Below are 9,423 nucleotides of genomic sequence, written 5' to 3' on the forward strand. Positions count from 1 at the left end.
AAGCATGTCAGAAGGACACCTTCTGATCAATTGCTTGTATCTTTCCCAAGCTTCATAGAGGGATTCTCCTTCCTTCTGTCTGAAGTTTTGAACTTCCACTCTAAGCTTGCTCAATTTTTGAGGTGGAAAGAATTTTGCCAAGAAGGCATTGACTAGCTTTTCCCAAGAGTTCAGGCTTTCCTTAGGTTGTGAGTCCAACCATATCCTAGCTCTGTCTCTTACAGCAAAAAGGAAGAGAATAAGTCTGTAGACCTCAGGGTCAACCCCATTGGTCTTGACAGTGTCACAGATTTGCAAGAATTTAGCTAAGAACTGATGAGGATCTTCCAATGGAAGTCCATAAAACTTGCAATTCTGTTGTATTAGAGAAACTAATTAAGGCTTAAGCTCAAAGTTGTTTGCTCCAATGGCAGGGATTGAGATGCTTCTTCCATAGAAGTCAGGAGTAGGTGCAGTAAAGTCACCTAGCACCTTCCTTGCATTATTGGCATTGTTGTTGTTTTTGGCTGCCATATTTTCTTCTTGTTTGAAGATTTCTGTTAGGTCCCCTACAGAGAGTTGTGCTTTAGCTTCTCTTAGCTTTCGCTTCAAGGTCCTTTCAGGTTCAGGATCAGCCTCAACAAGAATGCTTTTGTCTTTGCTCCTGCTCATATGAAAGAGAAGAGAACAAGAAAGTATGGAATCCTCTATGTCACAGTATAGAGATTCCTTGAGGTGTTAGAGGAAAAGAAGAATAGAAGGAGGAGGTAGAAAGAGACGAATTCGAACTTATCAAGAGGGATAGAGTTCGAATTGTTGATATTGGAGGAGTGTTAGTCCTTAAATAGAAGGATGTGAGAAGAGGGGAAGAATTTTCGAAAATAAAGTAAAAGATTTTAAAATAATTAAAAGAAATTTTGAAAATTTGATGAATGATTTTCGAAAATTAAAGTTGGGAAAGAAATAAAGTGATTTTGAAAAAGATTTTGAAATTAGAAATAAAAAAGATATGATTGAAAACTATTTTGAAAAGATGTGATTAAGAAGATATGATTGAAAAGTTATGGTTTTAAAAAGATATGATTGAAAAGATATGATTGAAAAACAATTTAAAAAGATTTGATTTTTAAAATTAATGACTTGGCTAACAAGAAATTTAAAAGATATGATTCAGACATTAAACCTTTCTTAACAGAAAAAGCAACACACTTGAAAGTTTTGAATCAAATCATTAATTGTTAGCAAGTATTTTTGAAAATGGAAAGAAATTGATTTTGAAAAATTATGAAAACTTGAAAAAAATTTGAATTAAAAACAAAATCTTCCCTCTTGTGTCATCCTGGCGTTAAACGCCCAGAATGGTATCCATTCTGGCATTTAACGCCCAAAACTCTACCTTTTTGGGCGTTTAACGCCCAGCCAGGTACCCTGGCTGGCGTTTAAACGCCAGTTTTCCTTCCTCACTGGGCGTTTTGAACGCCCAGCTTTTTCTGTGTAATTCCTCTGCTGTATGTTCTGAATCTTCAATTCTCTATATTATTGACTTGAAAAGACACACTTTTGAAAAATTTTTGAATTTTTAATGATGAGAAATAATCAAAATGCAACGAATCATGGAAAACTAAGATCAAATAACAATGCATGCAAGACACCAAACTTAGAAGTTTGTATACTATTGACTATAATAATTTAAAGATGCATGTAAAAATCAACTAAACATATAAAACAAGAGAATTTAAAGATCAGAGCAAGAAAATCATCAAGAACATCTTGAAGATCAATGAAGAACATAATGCATGTAATTTTCGAAAATTAGAAGAATAAAGACATGCAATTGACACCAAACTTAAAATGAGACACTAGACTCAAACAAGAAACATAAAATTATTTTTGGTTTTTATGGTTTTATAAATTTTTTTTTTCTGATATTTTCGAAAATTGAGTGGAAAAGAAAGGGTTTCAAAACTTTTAATAAGAATTCCAGGAATCATTGCAATGCTAGTCTAAGACTCCGGTCCAGGAATTAGACATGGCTTACTAGCCAGCCAAGCTTTCAATGAAAGCTCCGGTCCAAAACACTCGACATGGCCAATGGCCAGCCAAACTTTAGCAGATCATTGCTCCCAACATCAACATGGATAGAAATCAACAAGCTCTTGTGATGATAAGTTGAAACCTCGGTCCAATAAGATTAGACATGGCTTCGCAGCCAGCCAGACTTCAACAGATCATCATGAAACTCTAGAATTCATTCTTAAAAACTCTGAAGAACATAATAGAAATAATATTTTTTTTTTGGAATTTTTCGAAAAAAGGCTTAAACATAAAATAAAATTACCTAATCTGAGCAACAAGATGAACCGTCAGTTGTCCAAACTCGAACAATCCCCGGCAACCGCGCCAAAAACTTGGTGCTGTTGCCGGACCAAAACTTGGCACTGATGTTACCGGAAACAAATACGAATTTGTTGTTCGTTCGATCCCCGGCAACGGCGCCAAAAACTTGGTGCACAAAATTGTGATCATCAATGGCGCCATCAACATGGTACGCACAATTGTAATCTCAACTCTTTATCACAACTTCGCACAACTAACCAGCAAGTGCACTGGGTCGTCCAAGTAATAAACCTTACGCGAGTAAGGGTCGATCCCACGGAGATTGTTGGTATGAAGCAAGCTATGGTCATCTTGTAAATCTCAGTCAGGCGGATTCAAATGGTTATGGAGAATGAATGATTAAAAGATAAATAAGACATAAAATAAAGATAGAGATACTTATGAAATTCATTGGTGAGAATTTCAGATAAGCGTATGGAGATGCTTTATCCCTTCTGTATCTCTGCTTTCCTACTGTCTTCATCCAATCCTTCTTACTCCTTTCCATGGCAAGCTGTATGTTGGGTATCACCGTTGTCAATGGCTACATCCCGTCCTCTCAGTGAAAATATTCAACGCGCTCTGTCACAGCACGGCTAATCATCTGTCGGTTCTCGATCATGTTGGAATAGAATCCAGTGATTCTTTTGCGTCTGTCACTACGCCCAACACTCGCGAGTTTGAAGCTTGTCACAGTCATTCAATCCTTGAATCCTACTCGGAATACCACAGACAAGGTTTAGACTTTCCGGATTCTCAAGAATGGCCGCCAATGGATTCTAGCTTATACCACAAAGATTCTGATTAAGGAATCCAAGAGATACACACTCAATCAAAGGTAGAACGGAGGTGGTTGTTAGGCACACGTTCATAGGTGAGAATGATGATAAGTGTCACGGATCATCACATTCATCAGGTTGAAGAACAAGTGATATCTTAGAACAAGAATAAGTTGAATTGAATAGAAGAATAATAGTAATTGCATTAATACTCGAGGTACAGCAGAGCTCCACACCTTAATCTATGGTGTGTAGAAACTCTACCATTGAAAATACATAAGAACAAGGTCCAGGCATGGTCGTGAGGCCAGCCCCCAAAACGTGATCAAGAGATCAAAGTGATACACAGATGCTCTAGAAATCTCAAGATGAAAATACAATAGCAAAAGGTCCTATTTATAGAGAACTAGTAGCCTAGGGTTTACAGAAATTAGTAATTGACGTAAAAATCCACTTCCGGGCCCACTTGGTGTGTGCTTGGGCTGAGCATTGAAGCTTCTATGTGTAGAGACTTTTCTTGGAGTTAAACTCCAGCTTTTGTGCCAGTTCCGGCGTTAAACGCCAAAATTCTTGAGCTGACTTGGAACGCCTGTTTGGGCCATCAAATCTCAGGCAAAGTATGAACTATTATATATAGCTTGAAAGCCCAGGATGTCTACTTTCCAAAGCAATTGAGAGCGCGCCAATTGGGCTTCTGTAGCTCCAGAAAATCCACTTCGAGTGCAGGGAGGTCAGAATCCAACAGCATCTGCAGTCCTTTTTCAGCCTTTGAATCAGATTTTTGCTCAGGTCCCTCAATTTCAGCCAGAAAATACCTGAAATCACAGAAAAACACACAAACTCATAGTAAAGTCCCGAAAAGTGAATTTTAAATAAAAACTAATAAAAACATAATAAAAACTAACTAAAGCATACTAAAAACATACTGAAAACAATGCCAAAAAGCGTATAAATTATCCGCTCATCAACATACCATAGGGTAAATTTGCCTTTTTGGTGCTCTTGACCGATTCCCACATGTGTCGGATCATGAGATAACCAAAAGATATAGGAGTAGATGTAACAAGTGCAAATATGATGAGAGAGTCAGAGAATGTTACTCTATTATGGGAGCCGCTTTGAGGAGTCAAATGTGGATGATGATCCGATGAAGCAATAATTTATGGGACCAAGGGCTTTGTGGGTAGGAGTAGTGCCATCCAAGCCAGAGAGATTCTCACAAATGTGTTGAAGAATAACTTTATAAGTGACGCCGACCTGTGAGTCCCACTTTTTGGCCATGTAAGCTCTCGGCCCTTCCTCTTTATAGCCCAAGGCCGTCCCAATGGTGGCAGTGTCAAGAGTGATGTGAACTCTCTTCACATATGAATGGATGGTGCCATCAATTAATCACACGTTGGCGTAGAACTCACGAACTAAACCTGGGTAAACCGGCTTATGGATGTGAAGCAGAAGAGTCCATTGAAGCAGTTCAAAGAGAGGAGATGCATTTATCCCCTTGCTGGTCAGAGAGTCAAGGTTGACAAGGTAGGTTGCACAGAGATGATGTTTTTCCAGGAGTTCTTTGTGGAATTCATATGAAGTGCAGGAGTTGAATCTGGCAGGGTCATAGTGAGAATGTGTTTTGCTGAATTTGTTCTTGAAATCCAAGGATTCCAAGTTTGCGGATTCCTTGGTGTTGTTCAGAGCGAAACTCTTTGACTTCTGAGCACTCTTCTCGGGTGTGGCTTTCTTCTGTGGAGATGGTGGTGGAGACGGAATAGGTGTTGTGTGAGATTCTTCCTCTTCCTCCACAGAAACTCTTTCTTTCTTCTTCCTTGAAGAGGTTTTTGTGGCAATGACCTTCCTTCTCATGGTGTCGGTTTGCTTTGAGGGAGGTGAAGGAGAGGATGATGATGTAGAGTAAATATGGATGTGGGTATGAGATTGTGGTGTGGAGGGTTTTTGAGAGAAGAGAAGCCGTTCGCTTTTCCTAGGAGCATTTTTCTTTTTCATGGTAGTAAGAAATGGAAAAGTGAAAGATGAGGGGGTTGAATAGGAACCGAGTGGAGTGAGGGAGGAGGGAGGTTAGAGAAGCATTAAATGTGGAGTGGAGAGAGAAATGGAGGGAATTAAATGACCATTAAGTGGCGGTTAATACCCAAGGAGGTTTCCTTTTATTTGAAATTGGAAACTGAAAAGTGGTTTCCTAGAATCAAGGGATTAGGTGTAGAGAAGGATTTGATTTGACAATAACCACTTCCAATCAAGATTTGATGAGACAACAAAAGAGATTGAGTAATATACAACGGAAAACTAACAAAACGGTCAGAGTGGGGTCAAGGAATTTTGGTGGGGCCCATGAAAATTAATTTTGGCGCTGTCTCCCCCTTGATCACAGCCCTTCCAACACACTCTTATTTTTATCTCATCCATTCCTATGAGACAAAATTGAATAGAATCAAAATTTCACAAGTTATCAATAGAAATTAAATCAATCATTCCCAAACTTTTTCTCAAAGTGCAGAATCTGTCTTCACAGAGGGGTTTTGTAAAAATATCAGCAAGTTGGTCTTCAGATTTTACAAATTGAATATCAATAGTACCATTTTGCACATGTTCTCTAATGAAATGATATTTAATTTCAATGTGCTTGGTTCTTGAGTGCAGAACAAGATTTTTTGAAATGTTTATAGCACTCATATTATCACAAAATAAGGGTATACTATTGATCTTTAATTTGTAATCTTCCAATTGCGTTTTTAACCAAATTAATTGAGAGCAACATGCAGATGCGGAAATGTATTCAGCTTCGGCTGTGGATAAAGCCACTGTGGCTTGCTTTTTGCTTGACCACATGTTGAGTGAGCTTCCAAGGAAGCAACACATGCCGGATGTGCTCCGTCTATCCACCCTATCTCCCGCATAATCTGCATCACAAAACCCTACTGCACAAAAGTCATCAGATTTAGGATACCACAAGCCATAATCACTAGTTCCTTTAATGTATCTAATGATGCGCTTAACGGCTGAAAGATGGGATTCTTTTGGGTGAGATTGAAACCTTGAATATACACCCACACTTTGAACAATATCCAGTCTAGAGGAGGTAAGGTACATGAGTGAACCTATCATTCCTATCATTCATCTATACCTTGTTTCATCCACATCTTAGCCATCATCATCCTTTTCAAGTTTTGTGTTAGGATGCATTGGTGTTCCCATTGGTTTGGAACTTTCTAGGCCAAATTTTTTGATAAGTTCTTTTGCATACTTTCCTTGGTGAATAAAGGTACCACTAGGAGTTTGTTTAATTTGGAGGCCAAGAAAGAAGGTTAGTTCTCCCATTAAACTCATCTCAAACTCACTAGTCATGAGTTTTCCAAACTCTTCACACAAGGATACATTGGCTAATCCAAACACAATGTCATCAACATAAACTTGAACAAGGAGTATATCATCATTAGATGCTTTAATAAATAAAGTTGTGTCGGTGGTGCCCCTTTGAAATTGATTCTCCAACAAGAAGGCACTAAGCCTTTCATACCAAGCTCTTGGAGCTTGTCTAAGACCATAAAGAGCCTTAGATAGTTTAAAAATATGGTTTGGAAATTCTTTATCTTCAAAACTGGGGGGTTGTACCACATACACTTCTCTATCAATAAAGCCGTTAAGGAAAGCACATTTAACATCCATTTGAAATATTTTGAAACCCTTATGGGCAGCATAGGCAAGAAGCAACCTAATTGCTTCCATTCTAGCTACCGGAGCAAAAGACTCATCAAAATCTATTCCCTCTTCTTGATCGTAACCTTGGGCCACTAATCTAGCCTTGTTATGAACAACTTGTCCATCCTCACCAAGTTTATTTTTAAATACCCACTTAGTACCCGTAACTTTCTTAACATCCGGATGGGGTACTAGTGTCCAAACCTCATTCTTGTCGAATTGAGCAAGCTCCTCTTGCATTACTTTGACCCATGATGGATCTTCAAGAGCTTGTTTGACATTGTTGGGCTCCCTTTGTGACAAGAGGGCAAAATTGCTTGGTTCGAATTGACTTTTGGTTGAAGATCTTGTTGTTACACCTTGAGAGGGATCACCAATGATAAAGTCATGAGGATAATCCCTCATAGACTTCTATTCTTTAGGCTTCCGAAGTGATGTTGAGCTTTGATGAGCTTCTGGTGGTCTCACTGCTTCAGTTTCTCGTGCCTGCTCAGGAGACAAAATGGAAATGTCTCCTTCAATCTAACGAGACAAAACTGGGCTGGCAGATTCTTCATTTTAAGCAGATTTGGGATTTTCATTACTTGTTTCAGCTTCTTCACAATCTGAATCATTATCTATCACAGTACTGGGAATTAAGTTAGAATCACAAAAAGTAACATGTATGGATTACTCTATGGTTTTATGTTCTTTGAGATAAATCCTATAGGCCTTGCTTGTGGTAGAGTATCCAACAAACATTCCTTCATATGATTTTGGATCAAATTTACCAAGGTTTTCTTTATTATTAAGTACAAAACATTTGCATCCAAAAACATGAAAATACTTAAGATTTGGAGGGGTTCCTTTCCATAGCTCATAAGGTGTTTTCTTCAACCCTTTTCTAATAATTGTCCTATTCAAAATGTAACATGCTGTATTTACAGCTTCAGCCCATAGAAATTTAGGAATCTCATTGTCACAAAGCATGACCCTAGTCATCTCTTGAAGGCTTCTATTTCTTCTTTCAACCACCCCATTTTGTTGAGGGGTTCTAGGACATGAAAAGTTATGAGAAATTCCAAAGTCATCATCGAATTTTTCAAAGTCTTGGTTTTCAAATTCTCTTCCATGATCACTTCTCAAATGGGAAATTTTTAAATCTTTTTCATTTTGAATTTTCTTGCAAAGAGTTGAAAAAGCATGAAAAGCATCATTTTTATGAGCAAGAAAAGGTACCCAACCAAATCTAGAGTAATCATCTACCACCACAAGACCATAGTGTTTACCTCCTAAACTTTGAGTTCTTGTTGGACCAAAAAGATCAATGTGTAACATCTCTAATGGCCTTTTGGTTGAGATTCCATCTTTTGGTTTAAAAGAGGATTTTACTTGTTTGCCTAATTGGCAAGCATCACAAGTAAGATCCTTGTCAAATTTGATATTTGGAATTCTTTTAACCAAATTTTTCTTGACTAGCTTAGAAATTTGGTACATGCTTGCATGACCCAACTTTCTATGCCATAGCCATTTTTCAGATTCAAGAGAAGTGAAACAAGTTAAATTTTGTTCTTTCAAGTCCTCAAGAGTCAATCCATACACATTATTGCATCTTTTAGCTTCAAATAAAATATCTCCAGTTTTTTCACAAACAACCAAACATACAAACTTTCTAAAAATAACTTCAAAACCTAAATCACACAATTGGCTAACACTAAGTAAATTATGTTTCAAACCATTTACAAGAAGGACATCATTTATACAAGATGAAAAACTTTTACCAGCTTTCCCAACAGCCACTATCTTTCCTTTAGCATCATCACCAAAAGTGACAAATCCTCCATCATATTCATCAAGCTTTATGAAGAAGGTTGTCCTTCCGGTCATATGCCTAGAGCATCCGCTGTCCATATACCACATATTCTCCTTCCGTTTGGATGCTAGGCACACCTACAAAACAAGCTTAAGTGACCTTAGGTATCCAAATCTTCTTGGATCCTTTCACGTTAAACCATCTCCTATGTCCCAAACCATTGTAATCAAAAACTACTTTGTAAACTTTTTCTCCAATCATTCTTTCACCAAAAAAACATTGAATGGGAAAGTGTCCATTTCGGTTGCATAATCTACAAAACCTTGGAGTTGCTGTTTTGTTAAAGTAGGTGGGGTCTTAAAACCTTGTATCATTAGAGGATGAAGCAAAGTTTTCAAAATGAGATTTTTCAGCAGATTTATAAAACCCCAACCCAGCCTTATCATAAAGAGGTTTTTGACTAGCCAAGATTTGATTCAGATTTTCAGAACTATGAGTGAATTTGGCTAAGTCTTCCTTAAGCATTTTGACCTCTTTAAGCAACTCTTCATTTCTTTTAAAACAGTCCACATATGCAACGACGGAATGATCACTTTCACAGCTCCTAATTTGGGCTTTTAACTGCTTATTTTCTTCAACAAGATCACAAGCAGTTTCGGCCTCCCTTACTTTTTCTTTAAGAAAACTGTTTTCAGCTTTAAAAATGGTGATTTGTTGTTCAAGTTCTTGATTTTCCAACAAGAAGCATCTTATTTTTTCAGAAAGGTGGTCTATCATAAGATGAAGATC

At 37.6% G+C, this 9,423-nt stretch overlaps 1 non-coding gene across 1 annotated transcript; it reads left to right on the forward strand.

The window, feature by feature from the left end:
* Window positions 1-108, forward strand: LOC148543637 (small nucleolar RNA R71). The gene has a single exon (XR_015901112.1). It is a non-coding gene; the product is annotated as a small nucleolar RNA R71 (small nucleolar RNA).
* The last annotated feature ends 9,315 nt before the right edge of the window (window positions 109-9,423 follow it).

The sequence above is a fragment of the Arachis ipaensis genome, chromosome B9 (genome assembly GCF_059453495.1).
Source record: "Arachis ipaensis isolate K30076 ecotype BB chromosome B9, ASM5945349v1, whole genome shotgun sequence".
Taxonomy (NCBI): domain Eukaryota; kingdom Viridiplantae; phylum Streptophyta; class Magnoliopsida; order Fabales; family Fabaceae; genus Arachis; species Arachis ipaensis.